This window comes from Otolemur garnettii, unplaced genomic scaffold, assembly GCF_000181295.1.
Source record: "Otolemur garnettii isolate 467f Iridium unplaced genomic scaffold, OtoGar3 scaffold00018, whole genome shotgun sequence".
NCBI classification, from domain to species: Eukaryota; Metazoa; Chordata; class Mammalia; order Primates; family Galagidae; genus Otolemur; species Otolemur garnettii.
Window position 1 is genome coordinate 9,630,127 of NW_003852413.1, and position 14,363 is coordinate 9,644,489.

Here is a 14,363-nt window from a genome sequence, read left to right on the forward strand (position 1 = left end):
CCCTTCCTTCCCTTCCCTTCCTTTCTTTTCCCCTTCCCTCCTTCCCTCCCTCCCTCCTTCCCTCCCTCCCTCCCTCCCTTCCCTCCCCTTCCCCTCCTTTTCTCCCTCCCTCCTTTCCTTCCTTCCTTTTGTTTTCTTCTGCAGAATGGGTCTAGGTCTGACCTGGGAGTGCAGGTAAGTCTTTCTAAGACCATCTATTCCTTCTCATCACTCTCCTCCACTCCTCTTCCACAATTACTACTTTATCCTCTTTCCTTTTTGAAAATATTTCAGATCTTCAGAGCAGTGTTACTTATCTCACTCAAGCCCTTGTATTTACCACCCATATTTCTATAATACTCATATATAATGCCAGATTAATCTTTTAGATGAGAAAAATCAAATTAGATCTTATTGGCTTCCTGCTTAAATTTCTCCAACAATTCCCCATTGCTTTGAGGATAAGGCTCCCATGATAACATATAAAACCTTTAATGATCTATCCTATATCTAGTTCCACACCCACCACGTACCAGACTTGGTCAGATTCACCTGCATGTACATATGAGAACACATAGCCCTTACTATACTGAACTCTGGACCTACTGAGAGTTCTCTTAATAGCCTATGATACGTTTCCTTTTAACAAGAGCAACTTTGGCTACTTACTGCTGTATTTCACTTCCTAAACTCTCTGCTTTAATATCATCTCTTCCTAGGAACCTTCTCTTCTTTTTAAAAAATTGCAATAGATTTAGGGAATGCATGTTGAATTCTATAATACCTATATATTGTTTAGTGGTGAAATCTGGACTTTTAGCAAACCTACCCCCTGAACAGTGTAACACACACACACACAGACACACACACACACAGGCTGTGTTTAAACTCTAGCTCTAGGGGTATCAGAGCTCCAAGACAGCGGACTAGAGACATCTCCTCATCAGATGATCTTGGCTTCTATCTTTGTTACGGGTTTTCCTGCATTTTTTTCTTCTTTTCTCTCTTCTCTTCTCTTTCCTTTCTTTCTTTGTGTGGCTATTTCCTTTTTGTTCTATTTTTTTTCTGTATTTTATTTCTGGGACATATTCTTGGTCTGAGGCCTGCGCTGAGATGCCACAGGTTTGGCCTGGCTCATGGAGATCTTCATCCCCTGGGTTAGGGTGTCCCTCTAACTTTGGCCTCCCGAGAACTGTATTGGCAGGTCCCTGTTATATGACACATGACAGATTTTTTTCTATATTTGGTAGAGGTCGGGTCTTGCTCTTGCTCAGGCTGGTAAGGAGTTTGTGACCTCAGTGGACCCAGCTTCCTGGCTCCATAGAGATTTGGGGTATGTGTCATCACACTCTTCCCAACACCATTATCATTCTTGTTTTTCTCCTTCCATCGTCTCTCTTTTTTTTCTTTTTCTTTATTTTTTAAGTCTTTCTCTTCTCTTTTTGCCTCTCTTTTGTTCATGTACCACAAGGCCACACCAAAAGCTAAGCAAAGAGACAAGGAAAATTAAAAAGAAGGAGGGAGTGAGAGGAGAGAGTAAGAGAGGGACGTGAACAAGAGGAGAACACACTTGAGGAAGAACCAACAAAAAAATGCTGGCAACAGGAAAAACCAGAGCAGATCAACCGCTCTGGGGGTCATGAGGCAGCTAACACGAAGGATCCCACCTATAAGGAAATTGTGGAAATGACAGAAAGGGAGTTTAGAGTATGGATGCAAAAACAATGAAGGGAATTGAAGGGAAAGTGGAAAACCACCCAAAGGCAATCCAAAAATTGACCTAAGAAATGAAGGAAAGACATGATGAAATGGGACAGGATATATCAGAGCTTGAGGAATTGAAAGGGTCAATCAGGTCAACAGGTCAACTTTGTTCTTCAGATTTTGAATATCTGGTGCACAAATGGCTGAATCAGTGCAGCTCAAAGCAAAATGTTTTCCTACAAATTATGCGGTTTTATGTGTGATATTGGGTTGGATCCCAGGCTGGAGTAGAGGGGAGGAAAGCCACAAAAAACCATTCTTGGGGTTGTTAAATAAACTTTTGATTTTGATCATTTTGTGTTATGGAAGAGAATGCCCTTGTCCCTAAGAAGTACACAATAACATAATGTGAACATAATGAAAGAAAGCAGCATGATGTCCCCAACTATGCTCAAAAGTCCAGAAAAATACGTGGATGCACAGGCTGACTGATCGCTAAAGAAAACGGGGACAATATAAACAATTGGTGAAGTCGGGTAAAGGACGTATGAGCGCTCCTTCTACGCTTGCACAGTTCCCATTTTTATAAGTTCAAAATTACATCAAAATTAGAAGTTGCCCTAATGGTTTTAAAATGGATACTCCAAGAAAACGAGAGATGGCGAAAACCAAATGGTAAAAAAGAAGAGAGAGAAAGTTCAGAGGAAAAAGGCCTCCCCTGTTTGCGTCCTAAGGAGAAACCACAGACATCTCCCTGTGTACCAAGGGAGAGCTGTGCTGCCTCTTTCCGGCGCATGCTGTTTGAAGGCGGCATCCAGGTTTTAATGTATAAATCAAACTTTCTTTCCCCCATAATTCCTTGCTTGAGTTTTAGAAAAGGATGCTGCCTTATTCGGGATATGGGCTTTTTCTCTTTGGGGGCAGAGGGCTGCGTGGCCACTGTTTCTGACAGTTCATTTACACAGATGAAGCAATCCATTCATTTGGTGAATTCGAGGAGTCCACTTTGCACTTTTTGAAAAATATACAGCATTTCAGGACCCTGGCTTTACATTGTACAGACTTTCTGGTTAATGGAATAGTTTCGGGTCCTTAGAGGGCAACCATACAGCTCTGCAGGAGTGTCGATGGCTCCCCCACGACACGGGCATGTGCATTTCTAAATGTTCTCACTTGGAGTGGTTTCTAAAGAAAGCTCTTTGATGTGTAGTGTGAAATGGCTGCCCAGTGGCTGTTTCCGAGAAGGGTTCCTCATAGACTGGGGCTCTGGTGCTAAAATGTGGCCAGCTCATCTCCTTCCAGCAAGATGCTTCCAAACTGAAAGTAAGTATTATTTTTAATAGCAGTATGAGGAAAACCTTTCTTCAAACAAAAATCTCCCAAAACTTGATTTTTTTTCCCCTCTCCATGTCCGATTAGGTATTTGTGGAAATTAGTAGATAGCCCACTGACAATTAACACAAAATGATCATATATGAGGTGAGAGAAAGCTTATTGCACCACAAAAATATAAAAATTTTCTTTTTTTTTTTTGCTCATTTATTTTATTTTAAAAATTTTATTTATTTATTTATTTTCAGACAGAGTCTCACTCTGTCACCCAGACTAGAGTACTTTGGCATCATAACTCAGAGCAATGTTAAACTCCTGGGCTCAAGCAATTCTCCTGCCGTGGCCTCCTGAGTAGCTGGGGCTACAGGTGGCTTGACACTACACCATTTCTGTTTTTAGTAGAGATCTGTTCTTGTTCTTGCTCAGACTAGTCTTTAATTTCTGAGCTCAAGGGATCCTCCTGCCTCAGTCCCCCAGAGTGCTAGGATTACACTCATGAGCCACTGTGCATGGCTGGTATGGGAAACTGTTTCTTATTTAGCTTTAATAGATTAATGTAAATTAGTTAAGAATCTCTTATTTTTTTTCCAATTAACTGCGTGCATTATGTTAGCAAACCATTTTTTTTTTTCAGGCTGTTGCTCTCTTCTTATTTAAAACATCTACAACATGGTTAGCAAATCACGGAAGATATTTTGTTATATATGTCTGGATGGTTTATTGCTCCTACCACAAACTATAAGCTTCAAAATCAGCTAACGTGCCATCTTTTGGGGGAAGTAGTAAGACTTGACCTGGAAAGATACATGTGTGTGTATAGAGGAAGACCTTAAATACCAGGGTAAAAAGAATTTGTGCACAGGTGGTGGGTTACTGAATGAGGGTAAAGCTATAGGTTTCAGCTTTGCTCTTTTACAGATTCACAGCCAGAAACACTGGACAAGACCTATCAGCTGGTTGAAGAAGATGCACTTCACACCTTCACCTGGACCCCCGATAAGGTGAAATTGTTTGGGATGACCAACTTGAACGAGGTTTGTGGAAAAGTAAAAGATTGGAAGGCTTAGTTGCACTTACCGCTGGTTAACACTGAGGTTCTAGAGTAGCCTGAGCTATGGAAAAACAAAACAGATCAAGGGATTCATTTGCTCTGGAGTTAATTATTCTTTGCCCAGGCCCATAAAGGAGAGTTATTTTGTAGCCACTATTCCACCAGGCCTCTCTTACAGGAAATTGACTAGCTGTCTGTTTGCTCTGTGGCAGAGGCCAGCTGTTAGCTTGTGGGAATGGTACACAGTGGGTCCAATGACTGAGCTGAATTGTTGTGGGACCTTAAAAGAGCACCACATGTTGCTGTGACCCAAGAGCCTCGATGGCCCAAAGTTTCCCCCCATCACCACTTGATGTTCCTATAATTCAGCCACTGAACCAATTTCAGGCTGCTGTTTTCTTGAGCACTATCACTATTTATTATTTTTAAGGCATGTTGTGATAGGTAAGAGGGTGATTTCAGAAGTCTGACTACTGTGTTCAAATCACAACTCACCTGCTTGGAAGAGGTGGGAAGTTCTTTTACCTCTCTGCAGCTCAGTCGCCTCATCTGTAGATGGTGAAGATGATGTTATCAAGCACCTTCAATGTCAGTTAGAAGACCTTCTGCTGGGAGTGACAGGTCGCCTCAGTTCACACTGACCCACTCCTTACAATTTATCTCTCATCAGTGGAAGTAAAGAAGGTGGCTTGGTTCCAGATGCAGGATGCTCCATGGCTCAAGACTGACACTGAGGGCTCAGATTTCTCTCTCTCTCTCTCTCCTTTGGGCCATCTCATGATCTTGTTAATTCCACACATCATACCTAGGAATATTGTTGCTACATTAGAAGAAAGATTGTTTCTTTCTCGTACCCTATATCCTTTATTTGAGCAAGTAAACCTTTCCTAAAAACCCCTCATCAGACTTACTTTCATATCTTTTAGGGTAGGATTTGGTCACATGGCCATGCTTAAACCAACACTAAAAGGAAGACTGGCATTACAATCACTATCATAAAATAATCACTTAAAATGGATCTCAGAAAGCAACCACCATGACTGCTAGACATGGGATTTTGTTGAGTATTAAATGAGATACTACCTGTAAAGCACTTTAAACAATCCAACGCACAAGTGTGGTCTAACTGAGTCATTATCTATCTGTTATTGCTATTGTTCAGTTTACTGATTTATACTAAAGTGAAAATGATAGCCATCCCTTAATATATTTTCCCACGAGCACTTCTGTTCCAATGAGCCATCAGACTTTGAACCAAAATAATAAATATTTAGTGGTAGATTTATAGACACTGATGAACTGAATTAGGAATCTATTTTGTGGGCTTGGAGGGCTTTCACAGAAATCCATGAAATCAATGGAGGCGTTACATCTTCAGAATTCCAAATGCTACCGAGACAAGGAAGTTAATGAAATTGACAGGAAGAAGAGAAGTAGGACACGATGCCTTAACTGCGATTTGGCCACCACCCCTCCCCTTCCTTTAGCACAGTGAGTTACCTGATCTCACGACTATTGCAGCCCACCCAGGACCTTGGCTGTCCTCTCTCCTATCTCACCTAGCAACCCTCACGCTGTGCCACGATTCCCCTTACGGAACTGTCAGATCTAGAGTGCCTGCAGGTAGAACCCACTTAGCTCCTGGCACTGGAGGAGGCAGTCCTGCAAATAATCACTGTTGTTCTTGTCTTGTCTCCAGCTCCTTCAGAATTCTGGCCTCATAATAGAGAACATGGAGGAATAGACCCAAAGGTTTAAGACTGCCTGGTGAAACTGGAGCAGGAATGTAAGTGAGCGGCCTCTCACATCCTTCTTGAGAAGCTCCGAGGTGAGGAAACGGCTGCTCATAATGACTGATGAGGTGCCACGCCGTGACTTCTCCCTCCCCCTGGAACACTGTGTTAGTCAAGAGTGCAGATTCCAAACTGGGAGCAGCTGATAGCTTGACCTCAGGGTTCAAGCAAGGATCCTAACTTGACTTACAGACTTTAAGACATTTCATAGGCATTATCTGAGGGTAATCAGTGTGCAAGAGCGGCTGGTGTGAGCCTCACGGCTTCTCACACGAGCTCCCTCCACTCAGGTTCACTGCTAATAAACACCAGTGTGAACATTCGGGGCTCACAGTTGGGAAGTCTGGTGGAAAGGAGCAGTGCAGGTGTTTCTGTGACCTTTACCTTAAATGTGCCAAGACTCTGGTGCCTTCCAGATGGGTTTGGGAATCTTACAAGACCAGCCGTTCTTGGGGCGGTTTCCAAGAACTTCCTGTTACCAGTCAGGCAAAAAGACAGGGTGGGTGGGGGGAGAGTAAAAACAACTTCATCTCTTTCGGGGAGTTCAGCATAAATTTTGTGGTCCAAGACAGAGTCAGAAAATGCCAGGCTTGCAAAAAATGTCACCTTTTTTGGTAGTACTGTGGGTGGACAGATGGTTAGTGGTGCTGTTGGTGGTGATGGGGGTGGTATGAAGAAAATCTTTCATCAGATTTTTGCAGAATCACTTCAATAAACTATTCCTTGACATTAACAAATACCTATCAGTTCCAAATTTAATTAGTGGCTTCTCTTTATGGCCTTGAGTTTAGTTCCGTAACCATGTACTTTCTTTTTAATATTTACATGCCCTATTGCTGAAAGACATACATCTAACATGTACTCATAGAATTACTGGTTTCAACACTTTCTCTGTGATCTTTAAAGAAAAGAAAGGACGACCTGGTGATGGGAACTCTTTTTGTTATTGCAAAGTCTCTTAAAATTGCCTTACTCTTTTTTTTTTTTTTGGCCGGGGCTGGGTTTGAACCCGCCACCTCCAGCATATAGGGCTGGCACCCTACTCCTTTGAGCCACAGGTGCCACCCACCTTACTCTTTTTTTTTTAACAGAAAGAAAAAGAATACTGTTAATTGTTTCCGCTATTGCTAATCGAGCTAAAGTTTGAGAAGCACTCATCTTTCCTTTTTGATGAAGTTATTCACAGTTAGAAATGAGTGGTTTGCCTCTATTGTTAACCACGGTGCCACATTTCAAAACTCGCTGGAGTATTTAATGTACAGGATTCTCCCTGTATTTTCATGTAAAAATAACAGAAGGGAAAGCCAGTTCTAAAGACTCATTCATTCAAGACAATGTTGTATATTATATTTTTTTAAACAGGGTTCTCCTGGTAGCTTAGATCTCTATCAGGAAGAAAAACCTAAATATTGTTGACCTTGGTAAGCAGAAGTTTACCAACACCCTTCTGTGTATTTGAGTCTCTCTTCTTGGCCCGCTACACACACACAGAGTCACACACTCTCTCACACACACTCACATACATTTTCTAATTGTAAATGAATGGCCAGTTTCTTTGAAGCAGTGCTATAGAAATCACAGATGCATAGAAAATGGAGGAACACAGACAAGAGAATAATCCTCTTGAAAACGTCTTTATTATAACCCTCAGCAAAGACCCTCAGTATGAAGGTGGCTGAAATCTAAGCAGCTTCTTTATTCACAATTAGGTAATCCTGATGAGTAAATCTGGAGTATATATGAATTCCAGTCTTTTTTTAAAAATTTTATTTCTTATAGCATAACTATGTACATTAATGCAATCATGGGGTACAGTGTGCTGTTTTCATACACATTTTGAAATACTCTCATCAAACTGGTCAACATAACCTTCATGTCATTTTCCTAGTTATTGAGTTAAAATGTTCATACTCTGCTTTTAGAAAGATTCACTTGTACCCTTGTTAGATAAACCATAGAGGTGACCCCACCAATCTCCCTCCCTCCTCCATCCACCCCCCCTCGCCTCCCTCTCCCACCCCCTTCCCAATTCCAGTCTTAGTACTACTTAAAACATTGTACATTACAACCGTCATGTCCAAGAATCATTCATTCATTCATTCAACAACACATACAGTAAATACATATTTAATTTAAAATACGTGTAAGTGGCTGTTCACAAACTGGAGGTGCAGAGATGGGTGTGCATGCTTCCTGGTCTCAAGCATCTCCCAGTTTCTCTCCAGGGGAGCGGGGAGGGGAGATGTCAACTCACAATTGTACCAGGATAGAATGAATGCAGATCTGACAGAAACAGGCAAAGGGAGCACTCGTTGCACAGAAGAGACTGGGTGGTCAACACCATCTGTGAAAATACTGTCTCAACGATTAAGTGAAGAGTTAGTTAGGAAAGAGGGGGTGCTATAAGGAAAGAGACTCCAGATATCCACAGCCGTGGTGCGGAAGAGGCTCTTAATGGAGATGATAAGCAGTTCAATGTTGCCCAAAGGCATCTGTGAAGGAAGGGGAATTAGCAGGTAAGATTATGGGGGCAGCCAGACGCACAGTCCACAGGGCCTTCCTGTGATACTTTAAAGGACTTGGATTAATCTCATAGGTAAATTAGAAATCACAGAACAGTTTAAACAAGCAATTGGCATAGCTACATTTTTGTTTCAGTAAACTATTCTCTATAGAGGATAGATTTAAGTAATGGTATCCCAGTAAATGTTTAACAAATGCCCGTTCTGAAAAACAGAATGTCCGGATTATAGCATTTGTCAATTTCTGTGGTGTAAATACTCTCAGATTTCAAGGTAGCAGTTTAAAGTCACCGAACTGAGTTGAGAACCAGAGCTCAAATGCATCTCATGAGCCAGGACAAGGTGACTCCAGCCTACAGCCAGTCTGCAGGGGGCCACAGGGGAACACTGGGACACATTAGGAGGCTTACAAAGTTCAGGCAAAAGAGAAAATGAGCTTGAACTAAAGCAGAGACAGCCCATGTAGAGGAAAGAAAATGGTTCGGCTATCCTGAGGATGAGAAACAAATGAAAAAAGATGACTTGCATACTTCTACCTAGGGTCACAGGCTCAACTGCTACCCAGGGAGGAGAAGACCGGTGAAACTAATGCTTCAAGTGGAATGTAATTGTGCAGTCAAAAGGAAGACCTCCTGATGCCTTTTTAATCAGTGCTTAGGATGTGGTGTTTCATCATGGTACGTGGGATTCTGAACACTGGGAGGTAAGACATTTGAAGATGATGGACCAATAAAACGTGGTCACTGACCAGTCTCTTGGTGCAGACAAAAAACATGAGTGGCTAAGATGGACGAGACATGCCTAGAGGCAGGGGAATGGAGCAGAACTCCCTGGTTGCCGGGCTGTGCTACCCTGGTGTGCCTAGGATGGGTTACAAGCACACAGTGCCATTGATTCCTTTGACTTTGGGGCTAATATGAAGTGTCCTGCAATAGCGGGGCAAGGTTTGGGCCAGCAGAACCCCGAACCACAACCACCACAGGCAGACTTCTCATTCCCCTCTGCTTTCTACCCTGGGAAAATGTTACCTTCTAAATGTTTCTCAATACAGAAATAGTGAAATTCTACCATATTTCACAACCCCTGAAGTAGATCCTCATTGAAGGGGAATGTAAAGGAAACTCATTTTGGAACACCAGGCAAAGAAAGAGTCAGCCATTAACTACTACAAATACCTAATAAGCCAGTTCTTTAGAAAGAAACCAAGAGGGGAAGGTCACAGAAGGTCAAGGACAGACCTGTACAGAGTCCTATCAAGGAAATATTTAAATTTTCAGAATAAACCTTGCTGGTGATCAGCTCCCAAAATGCTCCGGTGCCCTTGTTTATCTTCTGTCTCTTCATTCATTCATTTACTGATTCAGATAATCACATTCTACGTATCAGGTCCCTGTGAGATGTCAGGCCTGGGACCTTTTGGACATTAGTTATTTATGCTCTCTATTGAGAGCATAGAGAGACCTAGCATTGTGGCAAGGAAGACAGCAAATTAATCTCTGTTGTTTTAAAGACTTGGAGATTGTGTTCATCATCCCTCCCACTGGGGGAGGGTGCAGCTCTAATCCCGAGGCAATTCACAAAGACCAAAGGGATTCTTTCCAACAGTCTGATAAGAAGCTCCCCTTCCAATTACTTTATTCATTCTGGGATATTTCCTGAGTACGTATGGTGAAATACCATACTGCACTGCAGACACTGGGCTGAGGATTTCGCAAACAAAACAGACAAAAATCTTTGCTGTCATGGAGCTCAAATTCTAGAGGGGGTAGACAGACAATGAGCAAATAAATAATTATAGCAGGTAGTATTTCAGATGATGATGAGTGCTCGGGAGAAAAAGAAAGCAGGAGAGGTGGCAGGAATGTCTGGGGAGAAAGGACAATTTGAAGTAGGTTGGTTGGGGAGATGCCAGCACTCACTAAAACATATCCGGGAGGTCTCCGGAGTCGTCATGAATAAACACAACCTGGAACCCACATGAAAATCTAATGCATTGTTCCTTTCCCAGAGGAGCCTATTTCCATTTAAGAACACTCAAGGGCCGGTTTTATATCCCGATTTTGGCTCCTGAGCCTGGGTTATTTGGAATTTGTAGTAGTTAATGGCTAACTCTTTCTTTGCCTGGTGTCCCAAAATGAGTACTTCTCATCAAGCCAGAGTGTGTTAAATAAATGGACTGCTGGATGTGACCCTAAAACACTCTTAGAAAGAGTATGTTGAATATCTTAAAATTTTAACCACTATATAGCCTCACCCATCTTGTATCCTTTTATTTCGAAGGGAAAAAAATTAAAAGGCCCAGTGGCCACTTTATTTCTTCCATGAATAATTTTCCCCTAGAGCCTGGTTGTTTTCTGGCTGCAAACTAGCTGAAGTCAAATCCTGCCCAAATACCCCGGGACCTGGCTGGAAAGCTGCCGTTGATGGGAGTCTCGGCTGTGGGCATAAGGGGTAGAAGGAGCAGGGATTATAATGAAGTCCCTCTGGTCCTTTGAAAAATAACTTTCCTTTGAGTAGGATTCCAGACAGATTTGTACTGGACTGAACTGGGCCAAGCTCATTTCACCTAATATGTTCACAAGAGAGAAAACGAAACCAACTTTGATAACTGAAATCCTACCGCAAATGCTGGAATGAAAATCACTAAGGGTAACACCCTGTAGTGGATCCTCTCAGAAAGGGAATAATCGATACCAAGTTTATCTTCGTGCAGACGCAAATTTGAGTATTTGGGATAAGTCTGTAAGTATTACACCTCAAGTTTGAGAACACTTTGAATTGCACAAAAGGATACAATAGTCAGGCCTTCTTGCAGGAGATACTTTGTTTTAGAATAGAGATTTGTTGCTTAGGACAGAGGTGGACAAACTTTTAATGTTAATAACCAGGTAGTACATTGTTGAGTTTCTGCAAGCCCTGTAGTCTCTGCTGTAAAATCTCCTCCATTTGTGGTGCAAGTACAGCCGCACACGCCGTGCATGTGAATGGGTATCATCTGCCTCCCAGGGACTTTATTTATGGATGTTAATTTCACATAATTTTCATGTATCATCAAATAGTATTTTTTACAATTTCTCTTTTAATGATTTAACAATGTAAACAATATTCCTGGCTGTGGGTTACACAGAAGCAAGTGGCAGAATAGATTTGGTCCACAGGCTATAGTTTGCCACCCCTTGAACTGGAAAGTTACATTATTCCGAGTGTTACACACACGTCATTCCCCCAGATTTACGCGATTGCCAGTTAGTGGATGTTCGAGTCATGGTTTGTATATCTGCGAATTTAACGGATACGAGTCCCAGCCAGAGTTCCCATCATTCCTCTAAACTCTCCAACCAGCTATGTAACCCTTCTGACTCAGTTTCTTTACCTGTCAAAGAGGGAGAATGATTCTTGCCTCTGGGAGATAATATGTGAATTGAATTATACAATGTTTCTCAAATAGTCCACAGTGTTTGGGTGTAGTAATCACTTAATAAAGTAACATTCAGTGTACCTCAGTAGGTGATTAATAAATGTTATAGCCTGCTTGTTTCCCCCCATTGAAAACATATTTTGTTTTTGGAGATTTTTCTCTGGAGGACAGATACATGGCTAATCTGAGGATTATCAGTAGCCATGACCATCTTTCATTTTCCTGTTCAAAATTGTCTCTTTCCCTCTGGAGATCCCCCAGCTATAGAGAAAATGTGTCCCTGTTGGGTATTTCTGGTCATTGGCCAAAGACCTGGCAATCCTTGGCTGAGGCCTAAGTGGCTCCAGAGGATCTCCTGATTTTATTAGATAGCACCTCAGATGGTCAATTCTCTTCCGTCGGGACCCTAAGACCCATCCCAAGGCCTTCTGAGCATTTAGTGGTGTGGATCATCATTATGTTGAAAAGGTCATAGTTCAAAGGCCTGTTTCTTCCCTGAGATTTTCCTGTCTTCCACATTCCCCCAGTATATACGTACATTAGGTCAATCTTGATAACATTTTTAGACAGGCAAGAAAAACTTACCTGTCTTAGTTTGGAGGGAGAAAATGAATAGATGGTGAGCCACACAGGTCACTGTCACAGCAGGTGGTGGGAGCCCCTGCCAGAAATAGAGCCTGTGCTGGAGCCTCAAGGTAGAGCGAGAGGGAGGGACATCTGAAGGTCTCAGGACATCGTGCCACCTACAGGAGACGGGGCAAAACGTGGACTGCTTTTGAGCATTTACTTTTGAAAGTGGAATACTTTGATAAGAGCTGTGAACCTATCTATACAAACTCAGGCAATAAAGTCCATGAACCCACCCCAGAAAAACTGCTACAGACCTCACTACTGAATGTCACTGCTGAATGTGCTTCCCTGGGGAAGCCATGCACTGGACCAGTGCCTAGTCCGTCTTTATCTAGGATGAGTTTACAAACGTAATTGTCAGACCTCAAGTGATGATGGCACTGATGGCCATTCCAGAAAAAGACTTTCAAAATTGTTTGAATGGTGAACTAGGTGCTGGCATCAGTGCACAGCTCCCTAAGCGGGGGTGGGGATGGCTACTTTGAGGGTGACTGTAGTGATATTCACCAATGAGGGATGTAGCACTTTTTCTAGGATGAGTTCAGGAGCCTAACTGTCTGACCTTGTGTTATAAATGTATTATGTTTGTTACCAACATAACATAAAAACAAAATATATGTGTATATAAAATAGAATACATGTTATATACAATAGACATTATTTTGCCTAGGGGCAAAGTAAAATATGAAGTGTGGGTTCCCCACTGTCCAGGGGCCTGGGGCCATAAAGATGAGTGAGGAGGTGGTGCTGGGAACGGCAATTTTATGGCCACCAACAAGGCATGGCTTTTTCTGCATTCCTTCCAAGTTTGCTCACTTAGTTCTGCTGTAGAAATGATTTTCGGGTAGATGCCTACCACTGACAGCTGGATTACAGCTAAGAATTATTTTCACCAGGCTTATAAAAGCTGAACCTCGACTCTCAGACCGTGGAGGGCTGTCTCGGGTCTAGTCACCAGGAGGTTAGATTGACGCGCTTTCCCATGTTCTGTTTCTACCTTCCAGTTAAACCTGGGAAAGAGGAATCAGCTGCACAGCCCTACCTAGCTGGCCCTGGGAAAAGACTCAAGCATAATAAACAATGAAGCTGCTGGGAAGTTAGCAAACTCTGGGTAACAGAGTCAGGTCTGCACAGAAGAAAAATGGTTCAGAAGAAAACAAATGTAGAGACAAAAAAACCATGTGCGTTGCCAGTGAGAAGATAAAATGATGGAGCTGTTAGGGAAATCAGTACACTGGTTCCTTGAGAAATTAAACATAGAATTGTCATATGATCCAGCAAGTCCACTTATGGGTACTAAAAGCAGGGACTCAAACTGATATAACACACCGTGTTCACACCACCATTATTCACAACCAAAGGTGGACGTCATCCGAACGTCCATCCATATGTGAATGGATAAACAAGTTGTGGTCTAGGTGTACAATGTAATATTATTCTACCTCAAAAAAGAAGAAAATTGTGACGTATTTTTACCATATCGTGTCAAAAATATAGTTATTGTATGTTTTACCTATGTGAGGAATCTAGAGCAGTCAAATTCATAGAATCAGAAAGTAGAATGGTGATTGTCAAGGGCTGGAGGAGAGAAAAATGAGAAGTTATTGTCCAATGGGTATGAAGTTCCAGTGATGGTGGTGATGGTGGCAGGACAGTGTCAGGGTACTTTATGTTTTTAAAATTGAGAATGGTTAATATGGTAAGTTTTATAGTATATATATTTTAACACATTTTTAAAAGGAAAACCAAAGTATGGAAGGAAGGAAAGAAAGAAGGAAGGGAGGGACAGAGGGAGGAAGTAAGGATGGAGGAAAGAAGGAAGGAAAAGGAAGGAAGGAAGGAAGGAAGGAAGGAAGGAAGGAAGGAAGGAAGAAAAGAATGGAGGGAGGAAGTAAGGATAGAGGAAAGAAGGAAGGAAAGAAGGAAGGAAGGAA